This window comes from Aulonocara stuartgranti (genome assembly GCF_965226115.1).
Source record: "Aulonocara stuartgranti genome assembly, chromosome: 5".
Classification (NCBI taxonomy): Eukaryota; Metazoa; Chordata; class Actinopteri; order Cichliformes; family Cichlidae; genus Aulonocara; species Aulonocara stuartgranti.
Window position 1 is genome coordinate 31104922 of NC_138943.1, and position 23535 is coordinate 31128456.

Here is a 23535-nt window from a genome sequence, read left to right on the forward strand (position 1 = left end):
CAAGGTCCAGATATACAGAGTCAGAGCTCAGAGGAGGCCGAGTTTACCACAGATGGTAGCAGGACGAACTGGCGAGGAGTGGCAGGCCGTGCTGGCTTAAAAACCCTCTAGGTGGAGCCCCGGAGATTGACAACAGGTGATGAGCTGGCCAACTCCACTCCCAGGGACAAATGACAGGAACCTGGACCACGCCCAACCAGACACTCCCACAGCATATGACACCCTTTGCTTTGATTACTGCTTTGCATTCTCTCGATGAGCTTCATGAGGTCGTCACCTGAAATGGTTTTCCAACAGCTTTGAAGGAGTTCCCAGAGATGCTGAGCACTTGTTGGCCCTTTTGCTTTCACTCTGCAATCCGTCTCATCCCAGACCATCTCGGTTGGGTTTAGGTCAGGTGACTGTGGAGGCCAAGTCATGTGGCGATCCATCACTATCCTTCTTGGTCAAATAGCCCTTACACAGCCTGCAGGTGTGTTTGGGGTCATTTTCCTGTTAAAAAAATAAATGATGATCCGACTAAACACAAACCGGATGGGAGAATGCTGTGCTAGCCAGCCTTCCTACCACACCATCACACCATCACAGCATCACACCTCCATGCATGTAGAGGCCATCCGTTCACATTTTCTGTGTCACACAAAAACACGGCGGATGGAACCAAACATCTCAAATTCGGATTCATCAGACCAAAGCACAGATTTCCACTGGTCTAATGTTCATGTCTTGTGTTTCTTGGCCCAAACAAATCTCTTCTGCTTGCTGCTTTTCCTTAGTAGTGGTTTCTTAGCAGCTATTTGACCATAAAGGCCTGTTTCGCTCAGTCTCTGCCTCACTTCATGAATGAAAATTTTAAGAATGGGTTTTTGCTAATAAAATGAATGCGATCATTTACTTTATGAATTGTTAAATTGAAGCAAATACTTAACAACAATGAATAAAAGGTTAAATGAATAAAATGTTTGATCTAATGAACTTCCTTTTTGGGTCATCCGTTGGTACATACAATAAAATAAGTAAGGCTAAGTTGGAGTGCTGTGCTGGATCTGACGTGGTTGGAGTGAACTATCGTCTCCTTTCAGAAGGACAAATGTGATCACACTGTGGGTGTGAAACATGCATGAATGCCTAGAACAATTTAAGCATTGGCGGAAATGCAAACTGAATGACGTTTCTTGGGTGGCTCAGCGCTTGTCTGTGTGCAACAGGAAGTATCGCCTGCAGAGAATGAGTTTTGCTTTTGGCTCTGCCAAGGACCAGGTGGGCCTGGGCTGGTGGGCAGGCGCGATTCCACCGGGGCTATCAAGGCCATATGAGACACAGCTCATCATCCCTCACTGGGTCCATATGGTGGGTCTCAACACGTACTCACCCCAGTCTGAGGTGTTAGAGTGTGTTCCCTCCAGAAGGCAAAGTTCTTTCTCCACCGTGAATATGTCATCTCTTACAGATCGAGCCCTGTTCCATTTCACCCATGTGAGTACTATGTAACCATGGAGACTGCACTTAAGCTCTTGTGGAACTTGTAAGCCACAGCACTGTGATTCTGTTTGCAACTGAATTCTCTTAAAGTCGGTGTCTCAAACATCTGCTTACCTGCGCACAGTGAGAAATGTAGCTGCTCCACTCAGCTGCCATTTGTAAAGCAGCTACAAGTTCAGTGCAAGCCTGCTTCTCTTTCTAAGCATCCAAAAGCATACAGCAGTGACACCATCGTAATTTTCATGAACATTCTGTCAAGGGAGATTATGCATTCCTCATCCTGCTGCCCCCCCAGAGAGAATAGCTGGTAAATATGATGACGCTGTGGTGTACATTGCAAAAACGACCTACTTACTTAGACATTACACTGTATGTAGGTTTCTGTGTTACGAACTGGATCTTTGATATTTTACAGACAAAGACAAAAATGTTATTATCCCTAGTTTACATTGCACCAGAGATTACTTACTCTGCAGAAAAGCTTTTTAACAAACAGTCTTTGCACAAGCATAAAGGCGATTTTTCTCAAATAGGACATGAAGGTTGAATTAATCTGCTCTGTGGCAATGTTTTAAAGACCTCGGCAGACATTCTGCATATTTATGACTGCAGAAATGTCGGATCTAATTATTGAATTTGTGGTAATTTACTAACTCTCTTTAACAAATTTGCCACTTAGGCCCTCGTGCCATATTTTTTTTATAACTGCTGTGCAAGAACAACTAACTTTCCCGCTTTTTATCTTCAGTAGAGATAAATTATCCTCACAAGCTCCATTCTGAAAAATCTACTGTCCACAAGAAAGTACACATAGACCAGCCTGTTTGAAAAAGTCATGCTTTCCTTTGTGCATAGTTTTCTTGGGTGTACAGTATGTGACTGTCAGAACAAAGTACTGTACATGCATACTGATAAGGCCTCTGCCTTGAGCTGCCTGATTCCTGGATTCCAGATGTAAATCAGTGTAAAGATTTTTTAAAAGGAAATTTTAAGAAACAGTTTTTGCTGTCTGGACAATAATGAACTTATTTCATTTTTGTTCTAACGGTTTTGCCTGTCTGTGCACAAAACTATCGTAGCTGCCAGGTATACTGATTTTAATCATTATTAAATGGCCATGCGTCTGTTGTCCGTCCATTCGTACACAGTCCACAGTGGTATCACCTGTGGTAGCATCTGCTTGCACATAATGATCACCCAATCACACAATAATTTGGTCTTTATCCCAAATTGTGCTCCAGGTGAAGGTCTCATTTGTCTTCTTGCAAGCAATAACATATGAATCGTAATTATTTCATTAGAAGGTTCACTAAACACTCATTTTCAAAAAATTTGAATTCTCTAGCAATTATTTCATGGTTCAGACTGTAGAGGGTTAATATTACCTTATCTTAATTACCCTAAAAAATTGTATCAGCATCTGTTGAAACCTACACTCCATTAAACTGTGAGTTGAGCTACACACTCCCACACAGCGTTTCTCATTTCTTTGGCTAATAAACCACATATTATTCCTTATAGCACTGACTGTGGAATTGATGCATTGTTCAAGACAATAGTTAAAATCCTTGCACTCATAATTTTTACATTTATAGGTACATGTACCTATACTGGATGGCATATAATTTCATCATGAAATCACCGGCCCCTTATCATCTTTTTAGCTGTAAACCGTAAATGCTTAAAATGTGTAGGCTATGAACCATTTCTAACCGAATTATGTATGAACAGCGGAACTGATACTGTGACTGATACTGATCAATATTGCTTCCTTTTGGTGCACACGTATTTGTATTTGGTTCACAAGTCTTCAAAAACATCAATGATCATTCCTAAATCAATCGTTTGCTATAGATTCTCTGGATGTGGATGCCAGACAACAACAGTACCCTTAGAACGTGCAGCAAGGGAATGCATTTGTCATGTTTCGGCTGTGTGGCAGGCAGGAATTGGACCCAGATGCAAACTCACGGGGACAGAACTTGAACTCAAAAGCACAGCTTTATTGCTGGAAAACAGATCACAAACAATACAAAACTAAACTGGGAAAAGCTAATTATAATGTACACCAGGAGACACGGGGAGAATCGCACACAGCATGAGGGAGATCGTGACACTGACACAGAGAAATACAGGGCTCAAATACACTGGGAAATAACGAGGGGAATGAGACACAGAAGGGGAGCACAGCTGGGAGAAATCAGGACTGACGAGAGAAGGGGGCAAAGTAGTAGGATACACTCACATGAGACACAGACCTTCAAAGTAAAACAGGAAGTAGCACAGACGCAAACTAGATTAGGGGAGACAGAGCAACTAAGAAAAACAGAGAACAACAACAAAGAGACATAGAGGGCAGCTACTAAATACTCAGAGAACTAAACAGAATACAAGAAGGCCAAATTAAGACACTAAACTATAGAATAAACTGGGGCAACAAAGAACTAAGAGCATAATACAAAAACTCAGAGACACAAGAAACTCAAAACACTGGGCCACTGACCCAGGACCGTGACAGCATTCATGTATTGTTGTCACAATGCAAAATACTGCTTGGGTCCTGGCATCCATGTGGATGACATGCACAACCCAGCTAAACATTGTTACAAAGCAAGCAGACAATTTGGCAAAGAGTTCATTTTGAGCTGAATCATCAAAGCAACAGCACCCTGTCAAAATCTGTCTTCCTGTCCTCTTGTTTTTGTGTCTCAAATAAAAGCCATGTCAAACTAGTGAAAGCTAGTGTGCTCTGCTGACTGACTCTGAGCCTAAATAATGAAGGAAAACTGGAACAGTTATTTCTTTTGTGACCAGATGCTTTTTAAAAATTTGGCAGGTTAATCTGTGTGACAATAAAGGGAAAAAGGTTTATGGTTCTTGACTGAAATAAAACCTCAAACCTTAACTAGAAAGCTGTGTGTATTCCATTTCAGGTGGTAAACATTTAAAGTAGAATTCATGTAATGATATGCTCTGACTGTCCTTACTGTACTTAACATCTCCCTGCAGGAGTTTTGCTGTAGATAGTCATCATTAACTGATATAATATCCCCGTTCCATTTCTAGGCTTTTCTCCAAAGCAGCGAGCGTTAGAAACTTCTCTTTGATTTCACACCAAAGCCTCAGAAAACAACAGTTCTGTAACACTCATCCCCATCAGTTTCTATTCCCTCCAAGAACCTAGTAGCACACTTCTAACAAGCAGCGGCATGGTGCCCTGACCACAAAGTCTCTTTATGCTGTTGAGTTTTATTTGCTCTCTCCAAATTAAAGAGAATTTAAATGAAGACGTGGATGGCTTTTAAGGCTGGACTTGGAGGGAGAGCTAACAAAATCTAAAACTGGTTAATTCTAGAAGAATGAGGGAGGCCTGTTTATGAGACTGAATCATTATCGCTGGGTTGGTTTTCATCCGTTATACTGCAGTGTGTGCTGATTTGATGATGGTTTCCTGCTGAAAATGAGTGAGCCACGTCGATTTCACACCTATGAGATTGCTTTCCTTTTACACAACAGTGTTAAACTTCCCACTGCAGCATTCCTGTTTTTGCTGACTCACTTTTTTTTAGCTGAATACCTAAATCTATTTCACCAGAGCTGATTTATACTGCTCAGATGCATTCAAGTACTTAGCAGCCTAGCCCCGTTTTGCAGCTGTACACAGTATTATTTTTAGCATGCTTCTATATATCATGTTGACATACATACAGACATACATACAGACATACATACAGACATACATACAGACATACAGACATACTGGTATGTGATCTTTATGTATTTTTAAGGAGCATATTTTGATGTCAGTGTCTGCACTCTCTGTGGATTGATGCTATTTTGTCATCAAATTCATAATGATGACTCATGCAGATTCCCATATCCTCATCACACGTGTTGCCTTTGAGCAACACGCTGTCATGTGGCATTCAGTTTCAGATGTGCAGGACTTAACACAAAAGCCTCCACATCATCCTTGTTTTAACCATCAGGCTCTGGGTGTAGCAGGAGGAGCATCAGCACTCTCCATCCCCTGTCAGAGGCTCTAAACTTCCTATTTACAGTTTATCCAGTTCAGTGAAAGGATGATATAATGGGAGGAAAAGAATCCTCTGCTCCCAGATGGGAGAGCAGGGCTGTTCAAACTGAATGAGAACAGAGAATAAAAGATGAAGCCAGCATGCAATGCTATGCAGAGATAGAGCAGGAACTAATGAGAGCATTAGACCCAAACTACTCGCCTTACACTGAGTAGAGGAAACAGCAGATTGTGAGAGGACACGGGGTGGTGCAGGAAAGAATTGGATTGTGCTAACAAGAAAAAAAAAAAAAAGACAAAAAGAAATATTGGGCTTTTCCCTCTTTTTATCACGACCATGATATCAGTCACAGACACATGCCATGCAGTACAGTCCAGGATTGTAGTGCAGTGCATTAATAAAGTTGTATGTAGGAGTATTTTAGTCTTTGTCTGTTGATGAAAACCCCTTGGAAATTGAAACTGAACTGGAGGGCTCCAGGCTAATTTGCGTTTGCACATTTGTCTTGAACTGGAAGGCTTGGTTCCTAAAAGATCACCCTTAATGACTTTGGTGATCCCCTTACTCTTCCTTTTGTACTATGATGAGATTGATGGTTTGAGTCTTTAGTGAAATGTCTCAGCAGATTTTAAATAGATTTCTGGTGGTTAGCCTTGAAGAGCTGTTAGTAAAGTAGGACACAACGATGTTTTATTTTTCTTGCTGGACTCCTATGTCTTTAATGTGGAACTGTACAGGCATTAGCTTTAAGTCTCGTCTTTGAATGAACTCAGGGCTGCACCGATTCAGCTGCTCATATTTCTCCCCACACTTCTCTTTATTTTCCCCCTCTTGTCAATTTATCAGGCAGATTCATTAAGCCTCAGGTTAAGAGAAAATTATCCAGTTGTTTTGAAGGGAGGAAGGTTCAGGGCTGAAGCAATCAGCTTCATGGGCTCATCCGGTTAGAATAAGAAAAGCAGCCATCTAATGCAGAATTATTTTCAGGGTACTCCTTTTATTCTCAAATAAATAAGGCAAAAAAGGAAGGAAACAAAGACACACATGGACTGCCAATGCTCAGCTGCCGCCCCGTGTGGAAGTGAGGAAAGAGTCAGCCAAAAGTGAATGCAGTCCTTATGTACTGTGTGACATATAATGTGTGACAGGTGAGTGCAATCAAGGACAAGCACCACACCCAATCAAAGGTGAGAGAACTAAACAAGGTGCATCTGGTGAAGTGAGTGGGTGTGCTGGGATGTGCTAAAAGGTGGGTCTCTACAACACCAGTCATTTAGAAGCATTTTTTAATTCCTGCAGATGTATCTTTACTTCTGTCTGTGCTGCCCCAGGCAGGGTGCTTATATATGCATGTCTGTACTGTCTTTCCATGGACTGTATGCACCATCTTGTTGTACTGTATACAGGCTAAAACTGAAGTTTTGTTTTATTTTATTTTTTTTAATAAAAAGCTTCAGTTTTGATGGAAAAACAAATCAGCTGCTGGAACTCCTAGAGTTCATAAAGTACTGACATTCTTGGTTTTAGCATTTCTTCTTCCTGAAGACAGGTGAAAGTAGATTTAGCAAAAGGATGAGATTAGAGTCAGGGGTGGCTGTCGCTCCTGGTGATGACTTGATGGATCTTGAGACTACGAGAGTAAGACAGGGCATTTAGTGTGTTGGGTGCTGGGCCAAAGAAATAGCAGTTTTTCATTCAGCTAATTTGATCTGTTATATATCCAACTTCAAGAAAAGGAACTGCTATTTTTAAGAGGTTTTTAAGAAGTCTCTGATAACTGATCAACATTCTCCTTTTTTTGAAGGAAGCCATGTAGCAGGAGCAGCGTTATGAAACATGTAACTGACTACCTGGCTGTGTTAATAAAACGCTATTTAATTGTGGCTTCATTGTGACTTTAATCTACCTTTTATGTTGCCAAACAAAACAATATTATGTAGAAAAAGAAACATGAATATCAGCCTGAGGTTGATTTTTTTGCTGTGTTTGTCCTAGAAAGTTATTTTTCCTACTGTTTTCTTTCTTTTCTTTCTTCTTCTTCTTTTTTAACAGTTGTTTGCTCTAAATGTGACCAATTTACAGTCTCGTTCGGTCAGTTTTATTTATGTCCTATCATAAATTTACTGTTCATAATTTGTGTCTCTTTTGCTCTGTTAATTTCACAGTCAGCACTCTAAGGGGACTTTCAATTAGTGTTAGCTCGACATTAAAAACAAGTCCATTTTATTTATCACTGCTTCTAGATTATATTTTTCATGTAATGTCGATTTTATGGGTAACAATTAAAGTGTCTGTCCCGTGAAGCAGCTTGCAGGAGCAAAGCAGTTAATGAGGTTGGCTTAGTAAAGACTTGGGTGTTGTAGAGGAGAAGTTGAGGAGAGGAGAAATCTCCCAATGAGTCTCCAAAAGGCACAGCTTTATTAAAGTTAATTTGTTTGGAATTGGCAGCCATGATTATTAATCTCATGTAATTTCACTTTTGCATGATTATGGATGGATGGATGGATGGATGGATGGATTGATGGATGATTATGCACCTAATAAATAATTTAAGTGGTATAACTTTTGTTTTAATGGAAATCATACAGCAATCATAGCTTATGATATCTTTAAAGGTGCAGGAGTCAGGAGGTAGAGTACAGCTTCTGCCAGTCAGAAGGTCAGTGGATCAGTTCCTTGTTTACTCCAGTCTGGATGGTGAAGTATGTTTGGACAAGACAAGTATCCTTGTCAAGGCAAGACAAGTTTCCCTCAGTGAATCCATCGGAGTGTTAGTGAGTGTCGGGAATGTTACAAAGTGCTTAGGTAGGTAAAAAAAAAGGTGCTTATGTTACGGGTCCCAGATGTGAAGACCACAATAACAAAAAGAATACAAATCTGTAAAAATAAAGGTAGAGTCTCAGAGAAAGAATCACAGGAGCACTCGTGTCTTTTCCCGAATTGCATCTCTTATTTCAGATCAACAAATATAATTTACATCCAGTGCTTTCACTTGTCAGATATGCTCAATAACTGTAAAAGGTAAATAAAAGGCATTTGGCAAATATATGCATCTATGGTCATTACATTTCTCCAGTTTACACTGTTAACCTCACTATTCCTTCACTCATTTACATCAGCAGTGCAGATAGCATATAATGCCTTAAACGTCTTATTGCTCTTTCTCACATATAGGGCAAACTCAAAATAGCTTATCCACAAATCTGATATAAGTGCATAAATCTTACTAGATTAGACAAAACACACCTGGATGTATTACTTTGCAATGTAACAACATAAATGTACATTCATTCTTAGCTTATTCTTAACATTTCCACATCACTTGAACCATAAAGTATATATAAGATATTTTAATCTCGAATAATCTGATGTCAGGGCCTTTACAGTTAAATTGGAGCACCACACACACATATTTGCTTGTTAAATGGAGTTTACCAAGTTTAAATACATCCCGCGGGCTGGCGAACTCTCGCGGTAACTCTCGCGATAACTCGCGGTAACTCTCGCGAGACTTGGGGCTGCGCGGCTCGGCTTTACCACCGCTGCGGTGCCGCGCTTCAGTAATTTTCAACTAAACCCCACTTAAGGTTACATCGGCGGTGTCAACATAACTCTCAGTAAACACCGAAGTAGAACAAGGCACAAAACCCTCATACACTGTATTTTTAAGACGATACTGACCTGTAAAAATAAAGGTAGAGTCTCAGAGAAAGAATCACAGGAGCACTCGTGTCTTTTCCCGAATTGCATCTGAGAGGACAGGAAGTTGGTCCGCTCTAGGCAACCGCGGGCGAACGACTACAGTGTCAACAGTTCCGCTTATTATTTCTCACTTTTACTCTCCTCAATTGTTATGGACTACACGTAATGAATGTAAAATAATAATTGTCTTAATTGCTGACATATGTTTTTCTTAAAAATAATAAAATTTCCCAAAATGTGGTAGCACATTTGTGTTCACCACACTTACATGAATGTGTGTTTAAATATATATGAATATGCTGACATCTGCAGGCAACATCTTTGGTACTGGGAGTGTTGTGGTTTACATTCGTTGTCCTATTAATGACTTTAGTTTTACTGACGACTGATGTTTAAGCAGGTTTTGGTTCAATGAAAATCTTGCTAGAGGTTTTGCATCAGATACCAAGTGGCTGGACTGGAAACCCTTTCAAAAATAGGCTGTTGCCCCCAGAGAAAAATCACGTTAGGGTTCTTGATTCCTTCCACTGTGACCCGTCAGCCATAAAAGTCTAATGGGGTATTGCTGTCACATCACCAGGCATGGACACCGAGTTTCAAGCATTTTCAAAATGATGCCATGGGAACATCTACTAAAAATCTTGATGATCAAGGTCAAAAGTCATGTTTTCTGAAAACCTTATGAACACGATAACTCAAGAAAGATGGCACCTAAGATTTTAAAATGTATACCATAAGTGCATTTACTAGAAGGCTGAGGGCTAGCATGGGCGACAGCCAGTATCTTTATAGTTATTCTGGAAATGAATTGGTAGTCAAAACTGTCCCTGACTGTCGCATCTTCTTGTGAATCTACTTTGTGCAGATTTGTGTGCATACTCAGGAACATCTGTTTTCTGCACCAATGTTAGACATCACCAATCATTTGTGATAGTATTGCTAAGACTCTTGCATTAGCCTTTCAACCTTAAATTCTCCCCAAACTTGTATTCTTCTTATAATCTTTGATGTGTATCTACAAAGAGTACAGCCGGAGAACACATACAATATGTTGTGATTCGTTACAATCACAATACTTTTGTGTATTGAATTACAAGTGACATAACGGTACAGGAGTGTTGACAGCAGAGACATTTCTTGGGCTAAAATTAGAAATTGTGGCTGTCTCCAATGGAAATCCGAAAGGACACAAATTCTCATAGAGCATCGCACTATATGGTTTCACCGTGCATTGCACAATGACAGGCGTGTATTCAGGTATGTACTCATATGTATACAAACAAACTATTCTCCTTCAGGTTGGATTGTCTGCAGCTGTTTCATCAAAAACAAGCTAACATTGTTTCTCACACACTCTGTCCATAGCGAATGTGCTTATGAGCCATGTTACCTGAAGACTATTGTGCATATATACAGTGGGGCAAAAAAGTATTTAGTCAGCCACCGATTGTGCAAGTTCCCCCACCTAAAATGATGACAGAGGTCAGTAATTTGCACCAGAGGTACACTTCAACTGTGAGAGACAGAATGTGAAAAAAAAAAAAATCCATGAATCCACATGGTAGGATTTGTAAAGAATTTATTTGTAAATCAGGGTGGAAAATAAGTATTTGGTCAATAACAAAAATACAACTCAATACTTTGTAACATAACCTTTGTTGGCAATAACAGAGGTCAAACGTTTACTATAGGTCTTTACCAGGTTTGCACACACAGTAGCTGGTATTTTGGCCCATTCCTCCATGCAGATCTTCTCGAGAGCAGTGATGTTTTGGGGCTGTCGCCGAGCAACACAGACTTTCAACTCCCGCCACAGATTTTCTATGGGGTTGAGGTCTGGAGACTGGCTAGGCCACTCCAGGACTTTCAAATGCTTCTTACGGAGCCACTCCTTTGTTGCCCGGGCGGTGTGTTTTGGATCATTGTCATGTTGGAAGACCCAGCCTCGTTTCATCTTCAGTTCTCATCAGTTCTCACTGATGGAAGGAGGTTTTGGCTCAAAATCTCACGATACATGGCCCCATTCATTCTGTCCTTAACACGGATCAGTCGTCCTGTCCCCTTGGCAGAAAAACAGCCCCATAGCATGATGTTTCCACCCCCATGCTTCACAGTAGGTATGGTGTTCTTGGGATGCAACTCAGTATTCTTCTTCCTCCAAACACGACGAGTTGAGTTTATACCAAAAAGTTCTACTTTGGTTTCATCTGACCACATGACATTCTCCCAATCCTCTGCTGTATCATCCATGTGCTCTCTGGCAAACTTCAGACGGGCCTGGACATGCACTGGCTTCAGCAGCGGAACACGTCTGGCACTGCGGGATTTGATTCCCTGCCGTTGTAGTGTGTTACTGATGGTGACCTTTGTTACTTTGGTCCCAGCTCTCTGCAGGTCATTCACCAGGTCCCCCCGTGTGGTTCTGGGATCTTTGCTCACCGTTCTCATCATCATTTTGACCCCACGGGATGAGATCTTGCGTGGAGCCCCAGATCGTGGGAGATTATCAGTGGTCTTGTATGTCTTCCATTTTCTGATGATTGCTCCCACAGTTGATTTTTTCACACCAAGCTCCTTGCCTATTGTAGATTCACTCTTCCCAGTCTGGTGCAGGTCTACAATACTTTTCCTGGTGTCCTTCGAAAGCTCTTTGGTCTTGGCCATGGCGGAGTTTGGAGTCTGACTGTTTGAGGCTGTGGACAGGTGTCTTTTATACAGATGATGAGTTCAAACAGGTGCCATTCATACAGGTAACGAGTGGGGGACAGAAAAGCTTCTTACAGAAGACGTTACAGGTCTGTGAGAGCCAGAGATTTTCCTTGTTTGAGGTGACCAAATACTTATTTTCCACCCTAATTTACGAATAAATTCTTTACAAATCCTACCATGTGAATTCATGGATTGTTTTTTCACATTCTGTCTCTCACAGTTGAAGTGTACCTCTGGTGCAAATTACTGACCTCTGTCATCATTTTAAGTGGGGGAACTTGCACAATCGGTGGCTGACTAAATACTTTTTTGCCCCACTGTATGTACTGCAGTGTCTGCACTAAAGTACCCATGGACACTCATATTGGAAGTCAAAAGTGGCCATTTGGATTGCATTTCTAATAATACAGTTTGATCCTCTCAGTAGGACGTAGATATAGAAGTTAATTTTTTTATGTATGATATCTAACTCTTTGTCATTTACATACGCATAATAGAGATATAATCAGTTTTATAAGCTTTTATCAGCATTTTTAGCTGTATGCTTTATTGGAACAGCTGCCATCAACACAACTCTCACTACTTCGCTGTTTCATTGAGCTAGTTTCACTAGAGAAACTGCACTTGCAAGAGACAGTTCTACATTTTCTAGTAGAATATATAACATTGTACAAAAGTCTTTAGCCACCCCCTCATTTCATTATAATTTGTTCCAAAGGAGTCAGAGTTTCTTATAATTTTTAAAAAGTGGTCTTAAGCAACAGTTTTTCAGGGTTTCTGAAGCTTGTTTGTCTTTGGCTCTTTTTTACCTGTCCATTTTTTATAGGACTGAAATGGCCTGCAAAAGGTGGCTGCAAAGAACCATTCAAATGAGGTGAACAAGGGGGGAAAAGTGAGACATGCCAAATTACACAAGAACTTGACTGAAAAGTTGTGGCAGCAACACATCCAAATTTGAAGTTTTTGGTTCAACTTGTTGTAAATATGTACGGAGGAGGTCAGGAGAGAGTTACCACATTGTCTTCAGCCTTCAACAAAATGTGTTGGAGGCTCTGTCATGGTTTGGGGAGGCATTTCACCCGGTTAGTGTTGGAGATCGAAATTGATGGAATTATGAACACAGAATCTTTTGATTTACCATGTGGAAAGCATCTGATATGCAACTAATTCATTTAACATTCTTGAATGATCTCAAACACACTGCCAATGTAAAAAAGAACAATACAATAAAACACTATCAATCATGGATGGCCTCCCCAGAACCTGAACCTGATCATTATTGAAGTCAGCATCCAAAGAAGAGCTTTGTGTGTTCTTCAAGAGGCTCGAAGAAATATTCCTGAAAGCTACTTAATGCACTGACAAGAAAACTGTCTAAGAGAGTTCAGGCTCTGCTGAAGAATAAAAGTGGTCATGCCTAATATTAACTTTCAAGCTTTTTAGAACTGTCCAAACTGTTTTTGGCCTATATGCTGCATTTCCTTGAATGTTTGCACATTTTAATGAAGTGCTCCACCTATTTCCCATTGTCCTAACAAAAAATAAAGAAATGAGGGCTGGCGCAAACCTTATTGTCGTATGCACATCACTGTAGAGACTTTAAATATAGTAAAATAGGTAGAGCATTCTAAGTAGAGCTGGACCGATCCGATATTACGTATCGGTATCGGTCTGATACTGACGTAAATTACTGCATCGGATATCGGAGAGAAATAAAAAATGTAATCCGATCCATTAAATATCAAAAAAGCACCTCATAAAATGCGTCGGAGCAGTATGCATCACGTGATAGAGCGGCTGTGTGTATTTGGAGCCTCGCTACCAAACCAGCATTTCATCTCCGAGGAAGTTTTCCCAGAGAGAAGTAAAGCAACTGTGTAAGTTCATCTCTGAATGTTTGTAAAGCATTCCAGCGTTAAGCTTAACAACCGATATATGGAGCAACTGCCTCTTCTCTCCCTCCCTCCCTCTCCTGCTGCTACTTCAATCATGAAACTGATTAATGATCAGCTGATTGGCTTTTGAGAGTCCGTCTCTCTTCTTTGTTTTTGGCCCACTTTGCACCAGAAAGAGGAAACCAGCGGCTGAACAACAGCAGCACGTTTAACCTTGATAAGCTGTTGTTAGAATTTATTTAATATTACTTTCTACACCAGGATCCTTTTCTAGCTGACGGCTGGTAACTGTGCAGGGGCGGATCTAGCAAAGTTTAGCCAGGGGGGCCGATAGGGCATTAATAGGGAAAAGGGGGCACAAAGACATACTTTTCTTTCTTATTCTCATTTAAAATGTCTAGCTTTTAATAAATTATTATTTGAATCTTACACCCAAAGTTTTAATCTTATGTAAAATATATAGAAGTCCATTACTGTATAACTGTTAAGTCTAATATACCCTAGTAAGCTATACTACTAAAATGTTTTGGGCGCAGTGTATTTTTTACATACAGGTATAACAGAATGGCTTTAGTGTTGTTGTTTATTTAAATCTGAATATGAACTTATACAAAATGCAGCAAGATATTAAAAAAACAGTTTTATTGATTAAAAAACACACTATATCGGAGTCATATATGTATCGGCAGATATCCAAATTTGTGATATCGGTATCGGACATAAAAAAGTGGTATCGTGCCATCTCTAATTCTAAGTACATTCTAAATACGTTCCCACTTTTTAGGGAAATATGGTTAAATTACTTTTAATTCAGAGCTGGCCTATTAAAAATTTCTTTATAGTTTTCACTGAGTATTAAAATACTTCAAAAGTTTATCACACTTGTAAATGAACATGTATCATGAGTATAACAGTTTCTTTTGTATTCAACAACAACAAAATGGTCTATACTGTGTAATGATGGATGTGTTTCTTTTGTACATGGTGGGCATCAGATGTAAAAAGGGTTGTTTGCCGGTCCTGGAAGGGTTGGAAATACATTGACCATATAACTGTGACTCTTTGCTGTATGTGACACATCCTGTTGTCTCACTTCCTCTCTAGAAGCTGCCGTAAGAAGCAACTGTACTCTGATTTGTCATGTGACTCTTGTAAGGTGCAAAGTTAAGCTCGTGCTGTTGTTTGCTTAAAGTGTTTCGCCATGAAGCGTGGCTGCGAGAGAGTGATGGCACAGGATGACAGAAGGAAGTGGGAAGGAAGTGAAGTGCAAAAGTGCGCTTACTCTTGTGCTGATGAAGCAGCTGCAAAGTGTTCTCATTCATAGAAGAATGCAGCAGTGTGAGTCAGATGCACAGCTTTTGTTTTGAATGAATGAAATCACATCGTCACCTATTCTTTAATAAAGTAGAGATAGCACAATACCACTTTTTTATGTCAAATACCGATATCATAAATCTGGAAGTCTGCCGATACCTTCAGGGAGTGCAGAATTATTAGGAAAGTTGTATTTTTGAGGAATAATTTTATTATTGAACAACAACCATGTGTTAGGTGTGGGCTGTGTGCGGACAGGGATAGGACCCAAGGTGCAGACTCCAGAGACAAACGTAAATTGAAATAGCTTTAATGCTGAACTCAAACATAACATAACTGGAAAAAATCTAAATAAACTTAAACCGGCGGATTGACAAAACACACAGCAAAATAAACGGTAGATCGCGACACGGACACAGAGAAACACAGGGCTTAAATACAAAGAGGGAGCAATCAGGGAATGAATAACAGGAGGGAAACACAGCTGGGGCAAATCAGAACTGACGAGACAAAAGGAAGCGTAAACTGAACACACTGAGATAAGACAGAGATCTTCAAAGTAAAACAGGAAACACATAACACAGACTCACATGCAGGCACTACAGAGGGAACAGAGACGTGGGACCAGGGCAGACACAAACACTGACTGAACACGGGGATATAGGAACTAAGGATACACAGAGACGCGAACTAGACAAGGGGATACAGGTGATAGGGGAGACAGAGCAACTAAAGAAGACAGAGACATAAACCATAAGACAGAACTCAAAGAAACCAAAGACTAGAAAGTATAAATAATATAATAAACTCAAAAACCCTGGGTCAATGACCCAGGCATCCTAACACCATGTTCTCAATGAACCCAAAAAACTCATTAATATCAAAGCTGAATGTTTTTGGAAGTAGTTTTTAGTTTGTTTTTAGTTGTAGCTATTTTAGGGGGATATCTGTGTGTGCAGGTGACTATTACTGTGCATAATTATTAGGCAACTTAACAAAAAACAAATATATACCCATTTCAATTATTTATTTTTACCAGTGAAACCAATATAACATCTCCACATTCACAAATATACATTTCTGACATTCAAAAACAAAACAAAAACAAATCAGCGACCAATATAGCCACCTTTCTTTGCAAGGACACTCAAAAGCCTGCCATCCATGGATTCTGTCAGTGTTTTGATCTGTTCACCATCAACATTGCGTGCAGCAGCAACCACAGCCTCCCAGACACTGTTCAGAGAGGTGTACTGTTTTCCCTCCTTGTAAATCTCACATTTGATGATGGACCACAGGTTCTCAATGGGGTTCAGATCAGGTGAACAAGGAGGCCATGTCATTAGTTTTTCTTCTTTTATACCCTTTCTTGCCAGCCACGCTGTGGAGTACTTGGACGCGTGTGATGGAGCATTGTCCTGCATGAAAATCATGTTTTTCTTGAAGGATGCAGACTTCTTCCTGTACCACTGCTTGAAGAAGGTGTCTTCCAGAAACTGGCAGTAGGACTGGGAGTTGAGCTTGACTCCATCCTCAACCCGAAAAGGCCCCACAAGCTCATCTTTGATGATACCAGCCCAAACCAGTACTCCACCTCCACCTTGCTGGCGTCTGAGTGGGACTGGAGCTCTCTGCCCTTTACCAATCCAGCCACGGGCCCATCCATCTGGCCCATCAAGACTCACTCTCATTTCATCAGTCCATAAAACCTTAGAAAAACCAGTCTTGAGATATTTCTTGGCCCAGTCTTGACGTTTCAGCTTGTGTGTCTTGTTCAGTGGTGGTCGTCTTTCAGCCTTTCTTACCTTGGCCATGTCTCTGAGTATTGCACACCTTGTGCTTTTGGGCACTCCAGTGATGTTGCAGCTCTGAAATATGGCCAAACTGGTGGCAAGTGGCATCTTGGCAGCTGCACGCTTGACTTTTCTCAGTTCATGGGCAGTTATTTGGCGCCTTGGTTTTTCCACACGCTTCTTGCGACCCTGTTGACTATTTTGAATGAAACGCTTGATTGTTCGATGATCACGCTTCAGAAGCTTTGCAATTTTGAGACTGCTGCATCCCTCTGCAAGATATCTCACTATTTTTGACTTTTCTGGGCCTGTCAAGTCCTTCTTTTGACCCATTTTGCCAAAGGAAAGGAAGTTGCCTAATAATTATGCACACCTGATATAGGGTGTCGATGTCATTAGACCACACCCCTTCTCATTACAGAGATGCACATCACCTAATATGCTTAATTGGTAGTAGGCTTTCGAGCCTATACAGCTTGGAGTAAGACAACATGCATGAAGAGGATGATGTGGACAAAATACTCATTTGCCTAATAATTCTGCACTCCCTGTATATGAATCCGATATAGTGTGTTTTTTAATCAATAAAACTGTTTATTTAATATCTTGCTGCATTTTGTACAAGTTCATATTCAGGTTTAAATAAACAACAACACTAAAGCTATTAGTTATACCTGTATGTAAAAAATACCCTGCACCCAAAATATTTCATGGTTCAGTAATACTGATCAATCAGATAAACTTAAACCTACACCATCCTTCCTATTCTGGTATTTTAAAGAGTACTTAGCAGAAATATTAAGCAACCTAACTAATAGGGTTGCAAACTCCCAGCAAAAAAAAAAAAAAAATAGGGAACCACCCTCCACCTCTTGATGCTTAATTGACATAATCAACTTTAATTTGATGCAGTGTGAAAAAAATTGCACATAAATAAATTACTTTTTCAAGAATAATTAAATAGATTCAACATCTTTCTTCAACAGAATTGCAGACTGCACAGATGGTATCTTCCCAAAGGAAAAAGTAGCATAGCTTACTAGGGTATATTAGACTTAACAGTTACTATATACAGTAATGGACTTCTATATATTTTACATAAGATTAAAACTTTGGGTGCAAGATTCAAATAATCATTTTTTAAAAGCTCGACATTTTAAATGAGAATAAGAAAGAAAAGTATGTCTTTGTGCCCCCTTTTCCCTGTTCATGCCCTATCGGCCCCCCTGGCTAAACTTTTCTAGATCCGCCCCTGCACAGTTACCAGCCATCAGCTAGAAAAAGATCCTGGTGTACAAAGTAATATTAAATACATTCTAACAACAGCTTATCAAGGTTAAACGTGCTGCTGTTGTTCAGCCGCTGGTTTCCTCTTTCTGGTGCAAAGTGGGCCAAAAACAAAGAAGAGAGAGGACTCTCAAAAGCCAATCAGCTGATCATTAATCAGTTTCATGATTGAAGTAGCAGCAGGAGAGGGAGGGAGGGAGAGAAGAGGCAGTTGCTCCATATATCGGTTGTTAAGCTTAACGCTGGAATGCTTTACAAACATTCAGAGATGAACTTACACAGTTGCTTTACTTCTCTCTGGGAAAACTTCCTCGGAGATGAAATGCTGGTTTGGTAGCGAGGCTCCAAATACACACAGCCGCTCTATCACGTGATGCATACTGCTCCGACGCGTTTTGTGAGGTGCTTTTTTGATATTTAATGGATCGATTACATTTTTTTATTTCTCTCCGATATCCGATGCAGTAATTTACGTCAGTATCGGACCGATACCGATACGTAATATCGGATCGGTCCATCTCTACTTTAAAGGTGACGAAGTGTTTAGGATCCAGGGTCCTTCAATAAACCCTCAAAAACTTTTCATTCCTCTGTGATGCTACGCAAACAAACGAGAGATGTAGTGGATCTGGAGAGACTGGCCCTGTGTGAGACTGATGCAGACACCGTGAGCAGTATTGTGTACTGAACTAGGATTAAAAGAGGGCTGAGTGGAGAAGGCTTGTAATTATTACTGTACTGCCAGACCTGCCATGCTTCTGCTCCTAGCACACTGTTTAGCAAGTGCCCCAGGACACAGAGATTCCTCGATACAAGAAACACACGGATCACAGGCCCAGTGAGACACACCGTGGAAAATGAGACTGCCAGCCATGAATAATTAATTCAATTGTGAATTGGCCGGCTTTTTAAAACCTTTGCCACTATCTTTTTATTCTAACCCTGCTCTACACATGCTGCGGATTAATGCAACTCCCAGTCCCTTCGTGTGTTCCCTGTCTGCTGTTATTACCCTGCCTTCCTCCTCTTGTTATAGAGCTCTCTCGTCCATGTTCTTCAGCTAGCTCTCTAAAGGTTGAAACAGCAAGATTTATACGCCGCCTTGCAATTTTAATTAGTGCAGTAAAAAGCCCCAGAGACATAGCATGCAAACTTTTTTTTTTTGGTCAACATTTCTAAGAATTCATTTCCCTTAATCAAAATGAAAAAAAGATGTAATTCTTGTGCAGTGCAGTAATGAGGCAGAGCGATGATGTTGCTGATGCTCTTCCAAGTGAGTTTTGGGGAAGTTCTTTTATGAATGCACTCATATGCCACTCAATTAATGCAGCTTGAACTGTATACTGTAAAATATCTTTGAACTGGTTTCCATCTTGGTTGGCCCATTTTTCTGGGAATAGTAGCAGCTATTATTCTGGCCTCTATAACAGAGGCACTGCCGGGGTCACTTACTGCCGATGTAGATTTATTGCATACCATCAGTATTCCACCGCGTCTGCTGGCCTCTCAGTTACTCTCCACACTAATGGATTGTCTCGGCTCTTAGCTGAAACTGTTTATAAAAGTTCACTTAGAGTTGGGCAGCTTTACATTAATGGATAGCAAATGATTTCAGTGCAGTGTCTATATTTGCCTGTATCTTTAATTCATAACAGCTACAAGGGTAAAATTGCACATAGGTTTTGAGTTAGAGTACCACGGCTGGACTGCCTTCATGTCATTTTAATGATTTACTTCCTGTAGCTTTCATACACCTGCTCACCCTTCACAGCCGACACATCCTTTTGTTTTATGTGTCTACACCCGACTTGAAAAATAGCTGCTTCACAGTCTTGGTGTTGCTTAAAATTATTATTGCACCTTCAAAACTTCACACCTGCAAGTAAAGTCAGATTTCTTTTTTGAATTAGTAACGTTTCACTTAGAAAGCAGACGTGATAGGTGAGATTTACAAAGCAATTGTTGGTCATTTTTTTAATATAGCACTCGTCTGACCTCTGAGATTATGTTTAACACGTGACATGTATATGATGTCATCATAAACAGAAACAGAATACAGTGTATGCCACAGGTCGGCGTAACGAGGAGCATAAGATTAGACAACACCTGGGTTAGTAAATATGTTGATACAGTTATCGATGTGAGTTACAAAGACAGGTTGTTAAATGCTGGATTGAATGTCTGTAGACACTGCTTAGGACTGGAAAATGTGCTCTCTGTTTCAGTGCTTTATATTGTTCTACTGTCAGTCAGGAATGAATAGAAGAGCACCATGGTCTTTGTAGTACAGATGCAAATACAACAATTACACAACAGAAGCTACAGAGGTTCTGCGTATTATGTCCCCCATAGTAACCAATCCCATCGCCTGACGCTGACAGTCTGTGTGAATCTCAGTGAAGCTAGGATTTGAAAAGAATCTTGAAATCATTGTTTGAAAGTCGTGAAAACATGAAGGAGTCGATACATTCTTACTGAAACTCAAAGTTAACTGTAGCCAGAGTGTTATTTATGAGCCCATTAGTTTTCCATTGTTTTGGCACAGCTAAAGTTGAGGGCTTTCAGACCTGACGTGCTGCAATCCAACAGATGTGCTTTCTATTAGCTTTCACTGCAAAAAGAATAGTTTCCTTGCACTGTGTGCGTGCAATAGAACCTTTCTGCTCAGAAGGCTTTATTAAGACTTACACAATTGTCACTGTGCCCATCTGTGCTGCCCTTATTTTCTCTTTTTAGCTGAAAGCAAAGTGCTCTCGCAGTCTTTTGGGCAATCCCAGGAGGAGATCAGTGAGGATGAAAGAAAACGAAGGTCAAGAATGTTTATTTCCAAAAACCTAGAGAGACGCGTCTTTTTAGACTCAGGCTCCAACCAGTCTTTAGGAACACAGAGAATGGAGAGATAATGAGAGACAGAGAAAGAGATGATATTTGATCTTAGCCTTGTCAAAACAGAATTAGTAGTTTGCCCAAAACACTCAAGTAGTGTGCTTGAGGGACTCAGCATGGATGGTATTTGTGTGAAAGATGAATTTTGACCACTTATTCATATTATCTCCTGGTTATGTTTGCTACCTAAAATCTTCAGAAGAGCATTAATAGTAAATGATCGGACTGTGACTGCAGAGCTTCAGTGAAACATTATAAAGCTACAGTGTGTTTCCTTCAAGGTCTGATATGCCACACTGGCTGCGTTTTGGCTTTTTTAATAATACGCTGGCACACCAGTGTTCAACTATGTCACATTTAACCAGTCAAACGCAGCTAACTGCATGTAACGGTTTATCCTTTGGTTTCCTTCTCACGTTTTGGTGGCTAACTCTGGGTTACCCTCAAAGCGTGCCTGTGATCTCTCAGCTGTAGAAGAAGGCTAAATGGAGAATGGGAACTTTCCTGCTGTTTGAGTGAAACCTCTCTGTTTGTCCAAAGGTATCTTATTAGTATATTAGTCTAATTTTTTGGTCTTAGGTGCGATATAAAAGCTTTTTATACTTCTTGATCCTGAAAAATGTTTTCAAATGAGAAATGTGTGATATTAAAAAGATATGACACGGTTTTCAATCATGTGTTTTGCTGTTATTCTTATATAAGATGAGCAGTTATGTGTGTAAAATGTGGTTTGTGCATGACTGTTGCAGTTTAGCACTGCTTGGGTTCGCTTCAGTGAAGTATGTAATGGCCTACAGTCAGCACAAGCGTAATGCATGGGATCTGATCTTTACTGTGCATCCTCATTTAGTAGCTACTGAGGCAGAGGGGGAGTAAGGGTGTGAAAGAACGCCGCGCAGAGAGTCAACAACTAAACATGAAGTGAAACATTTCTTAAAAACAAGGGAAAAATGGCTCACTTAAGTAAGCTAACTATACCAACTACTTCCCTGTGGAGTAACCCTGCATTATATCCCAGTAGCAGCTAAAATAATCCCCACTTACGTGCTTCAAAAAGCACTTTCAGCACTGCCTTTAGTCTAATCCCTGGCTTTTCCAGGCACTGCAAGAGTTTCATCAAGCACAAAGAACTAAAACGACTCATTTCCTGACGGCCTTGCCTGGCTGAAGGAGGTATTGCACTTGCTTAATAAGCCTCCATCTTTTTTCACTATCCATCTTCTGTCCTGTAAATCCTCACAGCACTAGCAGAAATTCCTTGGTGATATAGTACTGTGTCCCGAGGTGGGCCCACAGCAGAGTCACAGCACACAGTGGCACATAAAGCATTAAGAGCCATTGAGTAGTGCTCCCCAGAGGCAGATAACAGTCAGAACACGGGGCGATAATGCTTGAATGTTGCTGATGCCGGTCGATTGAAATGGATCCATTATGCAGCCTCTGTTATGTGATATAGCAAGCATCCTGCTATTTCTGCTTCAAGTGCTTGACAAGTTCTTCTTCCATTACATTGCTTCATGAGTTCTTTGAAGAATTACATTATCTGGTGTTGAATTTTTTGCGTATGTTCTCCCTTGTGCTTCTTGTGGCTTTGCAGGCTCAAGATAAAGTTTTTCAAAAACCGCAAAGGTTGATTTTCTGGATTACTTCATGCAATTCATTTCTCAAAATTGCGTGCCCACTCTCTTCTTCTCATGTGCATTTTTCCTAGAATGTCACGACTGTGGCTACTTGCTGAACGTAGCCATAATGTATTTTTCGGACATGTTTTGGCCTTTTTCGGTCTGCTAAACCTACTCAGAATGTCCTCCATTTAAACCACCATCCCTGCAGAACTTTCCTTTCATCTTTGCAGCGCAATTTTACTGAGCCACAGCATTGATATACAATGTACTGAGAGTGAGAGAAAGAGAGGGAGCCAAAAAAGGTCAGCTCCTCTCACTGACTGCACAAGTCAGTGTTGTGCTTCAGTTAAGAAAAGGAAGGGAAGTGAGCACAAAGTTTTCTCTTCACAGTTTTCTCAGCTGAGCCTTGTTCATTTAGATTGGATATCAGAAGCTGCAGAAGACAAATTTCCTTCTTACATAGTAAGAAGGTTCTCATTTTCCCTACTACCCTGCGTCACAAAGTGACAATACAAATGGTTGCTTCATGGATAGGAAATATATATTTTATACCGTATGTTCATCTCTAGAAAATGCTGTTCAGGCATTTTCCACTACTGCTTTACATTCCTAGTTTTGCAAAGAGAATATTTATGCGAGTCCAGTCAGCAAGCATGCAGTGTTGTGGTTGCTGGCCCCAAGGTATCTGCACTGGATTAATAAGTAGTATGATTCCTTTTTAAAAACACTAGTAGACACAGAGAGAGTCACTGCTTTCTCTCAGGATTTCTTGAATATATCAAGGGATTTCATCCACATTCTTGCT

General features: G+C 40.4%; 1 protein-coding gene across 2 annotated transcripts in view; it reads left to right on the forward strand.

Annotated features, from left to right (window-relative positions):
* Nucleotides 1-23535, forward strand: part of LOC309707327 (caM kinase-like vesicle-associated protein) — a 51842-nt gene that overhangs the window by 15489 nt on the left and 12818 nt on the right. Inside the window, exons 1-2 of one of the 2 annotated variants that reach the window (XM_082534633.1) lie at nucleotides 6752-6768; nucleotides 8135-8324. The exons of the other annotated variant lie outside the window; for it this stretch is intronic. The gene's annotated coding sequence lies outside the window, so the exon portion shown is untranslated. Of the gene's footprint in view, nucleotides 1-6751; nucleotides 6769-8134; nucleotides 8325-23535 lie in introns of those variants that run through there. 2 annotated transcript variants of the gene reach the window in all.